Below are 15,120 nucleotides of genomic sequence, written 5' to 3'. Positions count from 1 at the left end.
GGGAAAGCTATCACTGTTGTTTAGAAAAAACGAGATGCCGCCGTGGGCCAGGAGCCCAAGGATGTCCCACAGTGCTGCGCAGAACACGTGAAAACACCAGCGTGTGTATTGATGCACCTGTGATGACTAGAAAGCGTGCTGGAAGCACGTTCACACAACTGGGAACAGCGGTCCCTTCTGGAAAGGTGGAGGTGATGACGGATGGGACCAGCTTTGCCATTTATTTCACATACTTATATATTCTTTCACTTTGTAATGACAAAGGTTCGTTACATCTGTAATCAGGTTTTCTTGTTTTTCTTTTCTTTTTTTATTAAGTTTTTAGTTTTAACTCCAGTATTGTGAACATGCAGGCGTACAAGATAGTGATTTAATGGTTCTGTACATTCCTCTGTGCGCAACACAATGAGTGCGCTCTTAATCCCTTTCATGCCTTTCACCCATCCCCCACCCCCCCATTTCAAATTTTCTTTTACTGAATATAAATAGCTAAAACATCTTCCCTACCTTAAATCCCTTTTTTCCTTCTGTCTCCAATTCTGTAGACCGACAATGAGCGAAAAAGACCATAATTGTTCTCCGTGTTAAAACTAACCCGCGGTGACACAGGTGCACATGACCCCATGGCACATCACACCTGCTCTTGTGCGAGGCAGTCCGTGAATGTAAAACAAGGAATGAACAAACATTAATACCCTTGTGTGAGAAAGGCTCTTTGTATGGTCAGCCACTGTGAGCCATAGGTACATGCAGAGAAGGCATCAGCAGCCGTGGCTCTACTGAGATAAATCCAGACCGCTGGACGAGCAAGTGACTTTCCCATGGTCACAGAAAACACGTGGGAGAGTTGCAATGGTGCCTCTTCTGCACCACCACGCCTCCTGGAAACTATCGTAATACAACTGTATTTCGGTGAAACGTGAAATCCAGATTAATCAGCATTTGGTTTCTATTTCTGCTCTTGTGAGACCTTTGCGTTGAATTCCTCCTGGCGATAATCTGTGTGATCCTCGCTTGGAGAAATAGGGAGCGTCCCCTGGGAGAAAAATAGGAGCCGTTGGTCAGTGTAATTTTGCTGTTGTTCAATATAAGTTTTATTAGCTAAATAGAATTTTTGGTAGCAGAGGCATCGAGTGAGAATTAGTAACAGCAGCCCTCATCGCACTTCAAGCTGCCTCTTAGCCTCGCATGTTCATTCCTGCATTGTCTCTTCTGTTCCACTGTCCTGTCCTTGGCCCAGCCCTTCTCTCAAAGCGGGGACACAAAGGATCCCACCTGGGAGGAGCAGACGGGTTGCAACTCTAGAGACATCTTTGTTCCCAGATAATACTTCACATCCCCGTCAAGAAAGCCACTCCACTGCACTTAAACTACTTGACTTTTCCAGGGGGTTTGCACTCACACCTTGGGTAAATGGTACTTGAACCCTTAAGGAATGACCCCACTCTCTTATGTGAATCTACGGGTTTGTTAAGGACCAGAAAAAAATAAAATCCTGGAAGGCCACCACAATATTAACGGTGATGATGCAAGGCAAGAAAATTCCTAGTGATTTTTCACTTCTTTGTGTTTCTCTAGTGGTTTTCAGATCTTCTACAGGGAACATGTATCCGCTTTTTAGTCAGGATAAAGTGTAAATTTTTTTTAATTGTAAAAAGCAGGAGGCAAAGGCTTTCTTGTAGTATTGTCCTTGCTGTATAACAAGGTGCTTTAAAAAAGAACTGGGGGGAAATAAGGCAAAATGTTTATAATGTCTGTACCTAGGTAAAGTCCTTATGGTTGTTTTTGGTTTTCTTCCTAGTTTTCTGTATTTGTCATATTCTCTCTCAAGAGCCTCTGCAGGGTTGTTATCCTTAAATAATAAACATTTTTACAGGGTTGAAATTTGGTGAGGAATGTGTGAGGTGGGGTGGGGGTAGGGGTAACTCTATGAAATTCCAAAATGTTGTTATTTTTCCTGCAGGAATGACGTCTACTCCTAATTCCTGGAATAGCTGAGGTTTCTCCAAGGTACCTAACTTATGCTTGGGGAGTAATACATTTATCTTTTGGGACCTAGCTCAAATACCCTCTCAATTCCTCCCAAACTGATCTAAGTTATGTTGCTCACAAAATACATAATGAGTCTCCCCTTCACACCAGATATGGTGATGGTGCTATTTGAAGGACACTATCATCTTTGGGTGGTCTTCGTTCATTGGAGTGCCCCATTACCCTCATTCCCCCTCTAGACTTCTATCTCAGGGGCTACAGTCGTCAAAGGGGTCCAGACAGATTCCACAAGTCCTTCCAAGCTCTTCCATTCTTCCCTTCCTTCTTTTGCTCCACATCTGGAGCTAGGTTGATAGCTTCAGTCCCTATTAACATAAATGAGATTTCACATATGAAACAACATGCAGACCCTTTGGCTTAGCAAGTGACCTACTTCATTTTAAAAATGGTATTAAATGCAGTAGTTGGAAGTGAGAGCAGAAACCTGACGCAATTCCCGTAAGAAAGGTCAGCATTACCTTCCTAAGTCTGAGTCCTCTGTCTCTTAGTTCATCCTTGAAACCATGACTGAATCTGATCTAGCCATCACTGCTCTGGAAAAAAATTCCTTTGGCCAGCCGCATCTAATTGGAGACCTTATTTCATGAAATACTTAAGGTCTTTGGCAAACATCTATGAATTAACCTATTAGGCTAGATCCTTTTTTTTTTTTTAATATATAGAGTTCTGATTTTAGATCTTTGTTGAAAACTAGAATTCTTTGGTTTAAATGAATACGTGAAACAAATCAAGGGAGGAATATTTTTTTTCTAGGAGGAGGAAACAGTGACTGTAAACTACAGATGTAAATCAGAGCAGCTTACCAGCCTCAAAAAAAGAAATCTGTTTTTGGAACTAAACATTCCTTCTTTGACTCAATACAGTAAATGCAATATGGTAACACAAACCGTTTAAGTAAATACCAGCTCTAATAATAGCTGTGTATCCATTGGAAAGTATTTTTATCATGTGTGTACTAGCTCCCCAGCCATAGCCTTTATCAAGCAGAGCAAAACGTGTGATCACTCTGGCCCCGTTTCAGAGAAAGAAATGATTGATTGTTTGATCCCTGGAAGCATCAATACTGCTTAATGGGTCCTTAGCGTGAAGAATAATGGAGGAAAAAACACTGTGTGTCAGTTGATAGCCTCCATGGCTAAGGAGAAGGGTTTGGGGGGCGGGGGGGAAGAGTAGAACAAGAAAAGAGATTTAATTCCCCAATTAATCTCACTCTGCTCTGACATAATTCTGGATGGCATAGAATAGTAAAAATCAGCATGCCCCACATTCACATTCTTCTCCTCCATCCTGTCTCCTATCCATCTCTGTCAGATTTTTCCCTATAGAAAGAGGACAGGATTCCTCAAGGACTCGTGAGAGAGAGAGAAAAGAAGGAGTCCTCCCTAAATTTTGTAGTATATGATTCAGTTTTCACCTGAAGTTATCTCTGGGTGGTCCTTTGAGGTTAAAGGTATCCTTCTCACAGTGCTTTTAAATATGCCCATACTCTCTAAATTCACTTTTAAAAATGGAGCCTAATTCCCACTCCCTTGAGTGTGGGTTGGATTAGGTGACTTGATTCTAACTAATGAAATATGGCATGAGACTTTTGAAACTAAATCAGGAAAGTTATAGTTCCCCTACCCCCTCTTGTCACTCAGTCTCAGGGAAGTCAATAGCCATATCAAGAGAACACTTAAGTGGTCCTGTGAAGGAGTCTGTGTGGTGAGGGACTTCTACCAAGAACCTGCAAGGAACTGAGTCCTATGGCCAGTAGCCACATGAAGGAGCCATCTTGGAAGCAGGCCCTCCCACCACAGCCAAGCCTTCAGATGACTTCCGTCCAACATCCTCAGGAGAGACTGAGGTCGAACCAGTGAGCTCAGCCACTCCCTCTTCCAAAGAAACTTCATGACATCATAAAAATGTGTTGATCTAACTGCTGAGATCACTTCATTGATAACTTTTCTCTTGAGGGCTAGATAAGCGCACATTCCTCTTGAGTGGGTTGTCTACGAATTTAAACCTTGGGCTTGTTTCTGATTTACTGTGAAGAATTGTGCACCTTCATGATTCTATATTTGAGAGAGATGTGGGCTCCCCAGCTGCTTTTGTACAGACGCAGTCACTTTCACATCATTCAGCTGTGTCCTTGCTACCTGTGAGGGGGTAGACACCAGCTATCCTCTCTATCATCTCGTCTTATTTTGTTTTTATTTTTTAGAGAGAAAGAGAGAGAGCATGAGTGGATGAGAGGGGCAGAAGGAAAGAGAGAGAGAAGAGAGAGAGAGAATCTTAGGTAAGCTCCCTGCTCAGCACAGAGCCCAACATGAGGCTTGATCCGACAACCCTGGGATCATGACCTGAGCCAAAATCAAGAGTCAGATGCTCACTGACTGAGTCAGCCAGGCGCCCCTCAGTCACCTCATTTTATAGATGTGTCAAAAGTGGCCTAGTTGTGTCCCAAATGACAGTTAGTAGCAGAAATACCAGTGTTTGATTAGGATGGATAACTTCAATCGTTTAGATGTGGTAAGTTTTAATAAATGGAGTAGTATCAGGGACCAGAGTTCCTCTTAGAAAGAGAACTGTCTCTGTTTGAAAAAAAATACCTTGATGAGTTTCCAAAGGAAAAGATAAGGCTGGGGCACCTGGGTGGCTCAGCTGGGTGAGCATTTGACTGTTGATTTTGGCTCAGGTCGTGTTCTCATAGTTTGTGAGTTCCAAACCCCACCTTGGGCTCTGTGCTGACAGCATGGAGACTGTTTAGTAGTCTCTCTCTCCCTCTCTCTTTCTCTCTGCCCCTCCCCCGCTCATGCTCTCTCTCCCACTCTCTTTCTCAAAATAAATAAACTTAAAAAAAAAAAGAATAGGATTTTCTAGTGTTAGGTTTTTAGCGGTTTGAATTTCAGCGATAGAAATCTTCTATTACGTCTATCTCTGTACACATCTTCTTCAAGACTTTCAGTAAGTGCCCTGGTTGTGTAAGAGATTCATTCAAAGGAAATTAAGAAAACACCGAGAAGGCATGGGAACTGAGGTGGCAGAAGATTGATCCAGACCTGGGAATTCAGGGCCATGGTGATTCACAAACACCTAAGTCCCCGAGGAACTGAGAGAAGTCTCGGGGACAGCAGTGGACTTCTCGGAATCTGTGAGAAGCACATGTGGTTCAAGCAAGGGAGCCCAGGTGACCCCTATATTTTGTGCATAGCTCATCTCAGCCTTTCAAATGATTATGAATCCAAACAACGGAATTTTGCTCACGGTCACATGTTTTCCTTTGCTTCTATGTTTGGAGATCTCTCACTCCAGATTGTGATGTAACTTGGGCTTTATTTTTTCATGACTTTCTCTGCAACGTACGCATAGTGATTATCATCTCATACCATGAGTCCATCCTTTGTGTATCCAGTGTGTGTCCCTTAACTTGCTCTCACGTTTTACACACATTAATCTACATGTCAGCTCTAAGAGGTAGACTCCATTACTATCATCATTTTAGAGAGAAAGAAACTGAGACTTGGTGACGTTGCCTAAACGTCCCAAGACACACAGCTAATAGGGATATTGGGATTCAAATTTGGCCTTGTTCAGCTGAATAGCCTCCCCTGTTGAGTGAGGTGCTGAGCTGTCTTCCCACCGAAAAGGGGTGAAATTCTGCAAAGGGTCCCAAGGAGGAAAAGGCCTGTCAGGAAAAGGCCTGACAACAAAGCAGTGGGTTGGAGGCCAAATAGAAAATAACACGCGGCCAAAATGGATTAAACAAAATGTGTTAAGTCAATACCTGAACAGGAGAGATCGTTGACATCAGGAATCATCTAGAAAGGCTTCTTGGAGGAGGTGGGATTGGAGATGGGTGCTGAAGAATAGAACCGAGGGAGGCAGGAAATATTCTCAGCAGGGACACATCAGGGCGATTACAGCCAGACAGGTGGGAATGTTCTGGCATATTTGCAGGACAAACTGGCCCACCTAGGGTGGAGTACAGTTGCTGGTGTATCGGAAGAGAAAGCTGGATGAACGTGGAGAGAAGATGGGGCATTAGGAGAGATCGTGGCTGCCGAGGGAAGAACAGGGAGGAGCCTAAGACTCTGGAGCTGGGCCACGCTGGCTCAGAGCAGTTTGCATTTGGGGCTCCCTTTGCTCTTGAGATGCTGTAATATCCTGCTGAATCCTGTTTCCTTCTAGGAGCAGGTTCATTTCTTACTCTTCCCAACATCTGCCCCCATTCGTAGCATGGTACCTGATGCAAGAGGCACTCATTGAATACGTGAATGGTCAAAATATGAAGAAAGAACGTAGAGTAATGGTAGAGTCAGATACACCTGACTGCCCACTTCCTTTTCACTTATTGTCTTGGTACCTTTGGACATGTTTCTTCCCAAACCTCAGTGTCCTTGTCCAGAAAACATGATGAATAGCAGCTACAACCTCATTGGGCTGTTGTGAGTGTTAGATGAAAAAAATGTGTGTAAAATATTTACTGTGGTGCCTCCCACAAAATAAGCTTTCAGTATGATGTGTTAATGTCATGAATCAGCTATAGGGAGTCCAGACCAAGAGAACAGAAGCCCTAGAAATTCGGAAAAATCTTAGGGAGAATGGTAAACCTTCCTCAGAAACCAGGATAGGGCCTCAAGCTAAATTTTGGCTAAGTCTCAAAGTGGAATGTTGACCTCAGCTGGCCTCTCCATTATAATTGGAGAAACGCCCCGGACTGTGATGGTGGAGGGCCTCGAATGTTCCGCCAAGGATGTTGTGGAGTAAAGTAGTGACAAGACTGTATCTCTTTCAGAACAATATATCTAGTGGCCATGTGAGTGACGGCTTAGGGAATAGCAGGAGTACAGAAGTTCATGGAGAGGCCACTGCAATAGTCCTAGTAGAGGTGATGAGGATTTGCAGTAATGCTCTGATTATGAGAATGTAGAGAAGTTTGAATTAAGAGGCTATGACAAGAAACTACCCTGGACTTAGAGACTGAATGTGTATTGAAGCTAGATAAGGGGAGAAGGCAAGAATAACCGGGGTTTATTTGAGCATCTGGCTGGCTGGTAATACTGGGGACGGGAGCAAGGACAAAGGCAAAATACATGAGGATTTCAGTTAGGCAACTGGATGATTCCATTAACCAAAAGAGAAATTAAGAGTGGATGGGTCTCATCCACCTCTTTATAATATTTCCTTTTAGGAACACTTGCCCAGACATTGAAGTATGTCTCTGACTTGCTCAACTTCCAATGGATTTTACCCCCAACCAAAAAAAAAAGGGAAAAAGAAAATGCCTTAAGTTGGTTCTCTATTTCACCTCGCACCTCTCTCCACCCTGTATTTCACCTCTAGTCTTGGAAGAGGGAACTTTGCCTCGGGGAGGCCTATAGTTACAATGACAATTTCTGTGTCACAGAAAATCTTCCTCCCTCCAACTCATGACCCACTCACAAGAAGAAAGATTCAAATTAGGTCAACAATAGAGTGAGATTTCTACCCAGCAAAAGAATCTGTGATTGGACTTGGCTTGTATGTGCATGTGTGCACGCGTGTGCATCACCCCGGATCCACACACATAGAGAAAAACACAGATACAGAACACACAGCACTTCAGAAAACTCCCTTTGAATCAGTCTTGGCATCACCATGGTAACATGAACAAAAGCCGTCCTCCTAATCATGGAGGGGAAACCTGCGGTTTTGCGATAGGCACCCCTCAGGAGGATTTCAGCCACCCTGGGACCATTTCAGCCTATGACCCTCCAATAACCTCACGGGCTCTGTTTATCTCAGACTCTCTCTAATCTTCGTCCTATCTGTTCTTTCGATCAGCCTTCTCCTAGGACCACGGCACTCCAGCTCTCGTGCTTGGCCGTGGTTCTAATTTCCGGGGGGAAAATGGTTCTCTCTAAGGTTCTTTTGACCATTGCAAGTGGGGCCTTTCCTCACTTAGGGGATTGTGGTACAGAAATAAAATAATTCTGCTGGACTTTAAAGTTATTTGAAATTATATGTCATTTTAGAACTAATCTTTAAAAAGAGGCTTCAGAATGCCAGCAACATCCATTTCTCGGGTTACTTATGCATGCACTCATGAAAATGACGTGTCTGTGACCTACAGACTCGAAATACCAAGTCAAAGGTCTGCTACCTGTGTGTGAGGTTGAAGAAAGCCTACTCAGTCCCTGCAAAAGAAAATCAATCTGGCCTTTATTATTTTTCTTGGAAGAATCAGAAATAGCATTCATTAGAGAAACCCACTTTGCTCCAACTCCAAAGGGATTTCAAATTTTCCAAGTGTACTTAAATATTGTATCTCTGGTAATAGTTGTCCTAAGGGAGAGGTCCCTTCTTCCAAATAACATTTAAAAAATCTTCAAAGGCTTCTATCTGCTAAAACTGATATGAAAATTGCATTTTACTTAAGAAATCATCTTTAAGTGCCAAACCGTTTTTTTTTTTTTCCTTTGTCTTGGATATACAGCATTACCTACAAATGTCATTCTAACCCTTTAAAAATCAATGATTTTCATTTGAGGAGCAGTTGAAACAGAACTTGTTCTAATGAAAAATTTAACAGTGTATTAATTTCAGGGTTTTACAGTGAAGGTAGGCATCTGTGTATTCATACAAACGTATGCACATATATGCTTATATGTACAGGTGCATACGTACACATAATTGTGTGTAAGGATACATGGGTATTATACGGTACAGAGGTAAAGAGGATGGGGTCTGGAATTAAACTGTCATGGTGTGATTTCTGCCTCCCGTGTGACTTCGTGTAAGTTACTTCTCTGCCTCTCAGTTCCATCTGTAAAATGGGAATAAGGATAGCAACCGCGTCATAGACCTGCGTGGTAATTAATGAGTTAATAAACACTTCATGCTTAGAGCCTGCCACATAGTAAGCGCTCAGTAGATATTAGCCAGTTTTATTAGAAGTAGTCTAAATGACCAATATTTTAAAAAATTGACTTCCCTGCAAAGAAAAAACATTTCACGTACCGGTGTGCTTTGTATAGTGTACCAGTTAGTAATGGTAATAGGTAGCCTCTTGCTGTCATTTGCTGTGACAGGAGAGCGAGAATAAATGGTGTCCTTCTACTGTGGTATTCTCTGCTTTCACCCCTCTGAGAGTTGAATCTGGTTCCAAGGTTTTCTTTTTCTTTTTAGTATTTATTTATTTTTGAGAAAGAGAACACAAACAGGGAAGGGGCAGAGAGAGAGGGAGACACAGAATCCGGAGCAGGCTCCAGGCTCCGAGCTGTCAGCACAGAGCCCAACACAGGGCTCAAACCCGTGAACTTGGGGATCATGACCTGAGCTGAAGCACACGCTTAACCAGCTGAGCCACCCAGGCGCCCCTGGTTCAAGATTTTCTTTTGCACAGTTAGCCGCTCAGGGGGACATTCCACCCTTAAAGGCTTCAGCTTCTGAAGGAGCAAGTGAAATCAACACAGAGAAACCTGGTACAGGGCGGTGACTCTTTGGAATTGTTGGCAGTGGTCCTGATGGTGGTGTTTGACTCTGTTTTGAAAATTCTTTTCGTTGTTGGTGTCACCAGAAAGAATGTGGAGCTTCTAGAATGGATACGTATGATTCAAGCAGGGTTGGAATTTCAGAAAAGGCTCTCTCCAGGGAAGATGATTTGTAGGGGTGCTTGTTTTGAACTTCAGAGTAAGTGGTGGTTGATGATGACAGGGGTTGCGGTGGTGAGCCTTTCTTCAGTTTATTAGTATCTAGGAAGTTACACACATACCGCTAATCTTAACAAAATCTGGACTCGGGAAAAGGTAATGGAATGGAATAAAGTTAAGAAAGAGGGAGTGGCTCCTGTACCTTGAGCTCTCTCTCTGGGTCGAGGACTGGCCTCAGCACGTCCCTTCCCTACAGAACCACCCAGGGAGGGCCCAAGGAGGCCTCTGGTAGCCTGAGGTTCAGTCCACATTTCTACTTTTGGGTTTTTAGACAGCTTTGAAATAACACTGTTCTCTAGCCATGTAGAGAGTGCTCTTCCGCTCATTTTTAATAGACTTTATATTTAGAAAGCTTTTTTTTTTTTAACAGACAAATGGAACAGATAGAACAGAGGGTTCTGATATACCAGGTGCCAAGTCTCCCATTTGCTAATATTTTAATTAGTATGGTGCATTTGTTACAGCTAATGAATCAATATTGATGTATTGTAATTAACTAAAGTCCGTACTCTATTCCTATTGTCTTAGTTTTTACTAATGTCTCGCTCTGTCTTTTTTTAAAAGTTTATTTCTTTCTCTTAGAGAGGGGGAGGGTGCAGAGAGAGAGAGAGAGGGAGAAAGAATCCCAAGCAGGCTCTGCACTGTCAGTATCACGAACCATGAGGTCGTGACCTGAGCCAAAATCAAGAGTCGGATGCTTAACGGAGCCACCCAGGCACCCCTGTCTTTTTTTTTTCTCTTAACCTAATGTCTTTAGTTTATTCAGATTGTCTTCGTTTTACCTGAAGCTCCAGGACAGCAGATGACATTTAGTTACATATCTCTTTAGGTTCCTCTTGGCCCCACTTTTCCATATAGCACTTTTCAGAGGGAACCCCCTGTATACAGCCCACATTTAAGGAGTGGGGAGTCCTGCTCTCCCTCCTTGAGGGCAGAATGTCTACATAAATTATTTGGAGTCCTTCTTCATGGGAGAATTGTAAAGTCATTTTTCAAGTGAGACTGTACGAGAAAATTGGCCAAAGAGAAAATTATGCTCAACAGATGTGTAGAGACGAAGAGGAAGTATTGAAAATAACAAAGAAAAAAGAAGTCTGAGGAACATTTTTCATCTATTTATAAAATCTACCGAATAATCAGGCAAGGGCTCAGAAATATGTCCAAAAATGTTAATTGCTTATAATACCTAAAAACAGAAAGCAAGTAAAATATCCAAAAAATCATGGTATAATCATATAGCTGTAAGTCAAAACCATTTTTATATGTGTATATATAAAATTTATTGGCATAGAAACAATCTGCTGGTAAATGAATTATATATAATATGAGTACCCTCATGTAAGTACACACACCTAAATGCTTAAATGAGTATACACGTGTATAAAAATATACTTACGATATAAGTATATTATATACGTGTGTGTGTGTGTGTGTGTGTGTGTGTGTGTGTAAACATCTGCAAGGCTAGCTTATACCAAAAAAAAAAAAATCATTATCTCCAGCTGGTAGGCTTATATGTCATTTAGAATATTCCTTTTTTTTTTTAGAGTTCATTTACTTACTTACTTATTTGAAAGAGAGAGAAAAGAGAGAGAATCCCAAGCAGGCTCCACGCTGTCTGCATGGAGCCCAACCCAGGGTTCAATCCACGAACCATGAGATCATGACCTAAGCTGAAACCAAGAGTTGGACGCTCAACCGAGTCACTGAGGCACCCCTAGAATATTCCTTTTTAATACCTGTACATACTTTCTATTTTCTTCAATATTTTTTATTCTCCCAGTAAAACCTGAAAATTGACAGTAAAATTGCTTAAAACAAAAGGTATACTGGCAAATAGAACACTAGCACATAGTGTTAGTAATCCAAATCATTAAAGACTCACTACATAACAGCAGTTTCTAAAACCCCTACTAGGAGTTGGAATAAAGACGGAGGGCAAGAACTTCACCAGTGCTTTTATGCAATTTCTGTAACACCGTTTATCCTGACCAGAGAGCCCTCCATCCATCCTGGGACACTAGACTCCGAGACCCCATGGAATAACGTGCTCAATGTCCCCAGCCTTCTCCCGTCTCCTCTGTTGCCCCGTGTGCCTTCCTTCAGCTCCTCACAAAGCCTGGAATTCCCCCACCCCCTCATCTTCCTGTTGTCTATTACCTGGTTCTTACCGGAAGCTCCCTTGGACTGTTGTATTTTCATTATGTTCCCCAAGAGCTGGCAGGGCTTATTTTTCTTCTAGTCGGGTACTCCTGGTGCCTGGGGTCATGCAATGTATGCATTTGGTCCTCAGCAAATACTTGTTGACGCCCATGACTACCTGGCAGTCAAGATGTAAAGGTGTAGCAGGTGGGATTGAGGGAACAGCCAATATAATACAAACATAACATTAAAAACCCAGCCGCTGGAGCCAGACTGCCTCTGAGCTCCGTTGCCCACGAGCTGAATCATCTTGAACTCCTTCCTCACCCTCTCTGAGTCAGTTTGCTCCTGTGTAAAAAGGGAGTGATGACGGTACTTACCGCGTAGAGCTGGTTGAGGGCGAAATGAGCTGAGTCATGTGAAGCACTCATTGTTTGCAGGTCATCAGACAAGGTTGGCTGTTATCACAATTAGCTGGTTTGTACACTTTGCCTTCAAAATCACATAGGGTGGGAGCGCAAAGTCTGTCTCACAGACCACTGTGGTGCCAGCACAGTTTAGACGCACACACGCTATTGAGGATCCAGGATGATGTTTCGTAGCTATTTTAGATATGCTCTCATTTTGTTTTCATCGGGGATGATACAATGACAGACACAGAGATAACCACCTTGGAAAGAAGAATTTATTACTCACTTTTCTCAAGAGAAGGGGCCATACCACCCCATGCAGGGCCACCTGGGGAAGCCCCGGGATTGATCGGGAGGGAGAAGGAGTGAGAGAAATGCATGGGTGAAGGCTTTTCTTACTACAACAGTGGGCAGTTGGCAGGTGGGCAGGTTCCCTACTGGGCAGGAAGTTGGGGTGTGTGGTTGGATGCTTTGTAACATGAATCCCATGAGCTGGTGGAAACCCAGGGATAATACGGTTGTCAACACTTTTGGCCGCCGGTTTGGCCCCTGACTTCATCGTGCCAAACCATCAATTCCAGGAGGTCCGGAACCCTTATGACAGCAGCTCGAACCTCTTCCTCACTGTGGTTGCTCTTCCTTTGGTTTTCAGTGACTCCGATCCTTTTCACCCATGTTTATATCTCTTGCCATCTTCTTGAGGTGGCCTTAGTGGACCCTGGGTTTTATTTAGATCTCCTCTTCTTTGGCCCATGTTGCTTCCTCTCCCTCTCCTACTCTCATTCTGCTTCCATTATAGCTGAAGAAAGATTGTCTCCGTTTTTCACCCCTTCTTGTACATACGAGAGCTGCTCCTTTTCACAGATTAGCGCAGAAACTTGGAAAACAGAGAGAAGCTAAGGCTGTGTTGCCATGTCAACCCAAAGCAGAGCCGACTTGTGAGCGCTGCACACTAATCGTTCTGGTTTATGGACTGGCAAGGTCCTAGAAGACCGTTTTTGTCCACTGGGAAGTTGCAGGCGGTAATGGAGGAGCTCTGAGGCTGGCCCATCCCGGCCCTGGGTGAGCTGCTCGTGAGATCTGGTGAAATTATCTCACTGGCAAGACAGGACCCAACTACAGCCCAGCACCCTTCTCCCTTTCTTTCTTTTCAAAGGAGAAGCCCCACTTAATATCCACACCAGCCTGTGACTGGATAATTACAGGAAATCCTGGCTCCACTCAGCTGAAAAGAAAGAATTCTTAAGGAAGAATTTCAGGCTCTTTTACTGTTTCCCTTTGCCTTGTAGTCTGGCTCTGGGCCCTCATTTTGCTTCCTTTTCTCAGTGTTAGGGCTGTGCCCCTGCCGCCTGCCCCTGACCCCTGCCCCTCACCCCTGCCACCCTCCGTTTGGATGAACGCGAGACCTCTAATATGCAGCCTTCCACTCTGAATTGGCTGAAATTCTTTCCCTTTGGGGGACAAAAAAAATGAGTATATTAATACTCTTAATATAATACTCTATAATATATATGTATATTACTATATAGCCTTTGCTTTACTATTTTATTCCCCCCACCTTTTTCTGAGGTGGAAAAATTTATCAGTAGGTATCAATCTCTCTAGCTTTGGTTTCTGCTCCCTTTTCTGGGGAAGGGGAGGTTGTCACCTGATTACACCTTTTTTGAAAAAAACATTTTTAGGTTTATTTGTTTATTTTGAGAGAGAGCAAGCGGGGAAGGGGCAGAGAGAGAGAATCCCAAGCAGACCCCACGCTGGCATCAGCAGAGGCCGATGTGGGGCTCGAACTCACGAATTCCAAGATTATGACCTGAGCCGAAATTGAGAATCAGACCTGAACCCACTCAGCCACCCGGGCACCCCTATCGCCTGATTATACCCTTTAATGATAGTAGCAGAAGAAATGAGGAGACTCATTCAGAGTTCTAGAGGGACCTCTTGATTTAGGTACACAGTGTATTTTTGAGCATAAAGACAGATTCACCAGGAGCCCTGGAATTTTCCTCACAATAATTGTCTTTCTTTGACAATTGTACTTTCCACAATTAGGCATCCTGTGACCTGCACGTCCCTTTTGCTTGAAATGTCACGCTGCAGGTCTCAGCAGAAGGGACCGAGCAGAGCCATGTTCGGTGCTTGGGGAGGGGAGCACACAAGTGACCGACCAACCCCATCCTGGTTCCAGTGACTGAATTGATTCCAGCATAGGCTCCAGATGGAGACACAGCTGTATCTTGCTATATTTGACTGAGGCAAATACAGTCAGTTTTCATTTTCTCTGACATTTATTATTTGGGGGAAGGGCTGTCAGGGGAAGGGGCATTAGCCACAAATATGACAAGGTTAAAGGACAATGAGTCTGGTCTGAAGCATTGTATTCAGACGGTTGACATCCTAAGTTCATCAATCAATATTATTGACTTGGCCAAGCTTCAGGTTGGAGTAATCTCTATAATGCGATTTAGCCTGTGCCACAGAATGGTGTGTTGGGGATAAAATGTCGGAAGCCAGTCAGTCGTCTGTGAGATACATTTTGGGAAACATTCTTTATCTTAAAAATAGAACTTGAAGTGTTTGCAGCCAGGAAGATGCTTAATTAGATTCATATAGGAGCCACCAGCTGTTCATAAGACAAACAGAAATATCTGAAGTCTCTTCCGGTTCTGTGGAGACAGGCAAAATGGCTCCCCCTTTTCGAGTCAAATCTGAGAGACCCTTCAGTGAAAAGCTCTTCAGGCCTGAGTGGCCAAGCTTGGCACACAGAGGTCACGTTTTCCTCTTCCTCTCTCCTCTTGCTTTGCTCTCAAAACCTGAGGAGCTTTTAGTCACAACGGTACAATGTC

The sequence above is a fragment of the Lynx canadensis genome, chromosome A2 (genome assembly GCF_007474595.2).
Source record: "Lynx canadensis isolate LIC74 chromosome A2, mLynCan4.pri.v2, whole genome shotgun sequence".
Lineage (NCBI taxonomy): Eukaryota > Metazoa > Chordata > Mammalia > Carnivora > Felidae > Lynx > Lynx canadensis.
Note: the sequence above shows the minus strand (reverse complement) of the source record.